Here is a 1,659-nt window from a genome sequence, read left to right as displayed (position 1 = left end):
TTCTGTGCCGGTACACTCATGGTGCGTTTTGATGGTCTTCGACTTGCGTTCAGCCTATTCTATTGGCGCTGCTGTTGTGGAACTCAACTTTCTATTCTTGCACTGGTTATAAAAATGCGTGTATTCCTATGCAATGAAGTTAAAGCAGCTGGCTATAATGTGACTCTTCTTCACCCCTTGAACGCATACATAGGTACCTTTTACTTTTTTTCTTCTCGATTGTCTGTCAAATACAAGATAGTTACTAAGTTTAGTTAAACAAGGTATGGCACTATGAGTGACAGCGTAGTGGCATTGCTTAGCAAAATAGCAAAAACAGCATTTTATAAGCATGATCTTTTGTATGATTATATGCATGAGAAGTGTGCGAAATTTTTAAATTATATTAGGAGCCAACCATACTGAGTTGTTTTCGCTATTATCTGCTCCTCTGGAGGTCAGTGAGCGATCGTCCCTCTGAAAGAGAGAATAATAGAAGCGGCAGACAATGGTACTTGTGGAAAAACAAAACGAAACAAATGTAAAATAAAATTTACTAGGGTATATTAATAAAAGGAAAAGAAAGAAAAAGAGAAAATGAAATTAAAAAGAAAAGGAGGGAAGAAAAAAACACTAGGCAATTGACCCAATGAAAAATACTATAGCTCGAACTTCAGCATAGCGAATAAATTATAAAGGTGCCTTTTGAAGTATAAGCCCATTGGTTGCAATGTCTTGAACTTATAGACTAGATAGGATTCTGTATATTTTCTGTCTCGCGCAGAAAGGAATTTTCACTGTAGGATGTAGAGTTTATGTTCATCAAAGTTATGCTGACCTGGTTGGTTGAAATCCTCGGCAACTGCTTTGGGAAGCCATTTAGCTGTGTCCGCCTGATGTCCGTTTAACCTGAAATCCATGCAGCAAATAAGGCCGCTATAGTGTGCGCATGCTTTCTGTAACGATCCACAGCGCTACCCATTGGACCACCAAAGTCCTACAGATGTCGAACCGATGTCCAGAAGGGGACATTCAAACGTAATTCCCTAGGACATACGTAAGAACCTGTGGATCATTTTTCAATGTCCACTAAATCGTCGCATGCGCACGAATTGACGTTCGTAGAAACGTCCCGCGAACATCACAATGGGATATTTGGACGTCCGAGCGATGTGCAAATAGGGATTAAACCGTCCAGTAAACCAACGCCGAAACGCTTCTTTTCTTCTATACTGCACATCTACTCTGTGGGAGCCTCTACAAAACATTTAACTGTTCGCATAACGACTCCCCAATCCTACATGTAACTGTGGGATTTCCTTCGTCAAGCAGTCATCATCGTAAAAAATATAGTTTTGCACCTGTTATTCCCGTTTTGTAACATAGGCCTAGCATGCTACAATATTCTACTGAAAAAATAAAATCTTCATCTTTTCCTTTGTGCGTCGCAAAGTTGTATGTTGTGTGTAAACTTCACACCACCGCTTTTAGATCTGGTGCAAACATACCTCTGACACCTACCATAAATAACATAGAGTTAGTAGAACATAAATAAACATAGAGTATACTAATATGAAACTCTATGTAAATGAAGAACCAACCAACAAACACCGGCCGCTAAATCTGGTGAAATCTTCTCACGCAAAATTGAAACAGGCTTGAAATGATATCCAGCAATCC

The sequence above is a fragment of the Dermacentor albipictus genome, chromosome 2, assembly GCF_038994185.2.
Source record: "Dermacentor albipictus isolate Rhodes 1998 colony chromosome 2, USDA_Dalb.pri_finalv2, whole genome shotgun sequence".
Taxonomy (NCBI): domain Eukaryota; kingdom Metazoa; phylum Arthropoda; class Arachnida; order Ixodida; family Ixodidae; genus Dermacentor; species Dermacentor albipictus.
Note: the sequence above shows the minus strand (reverse complement) of the source record.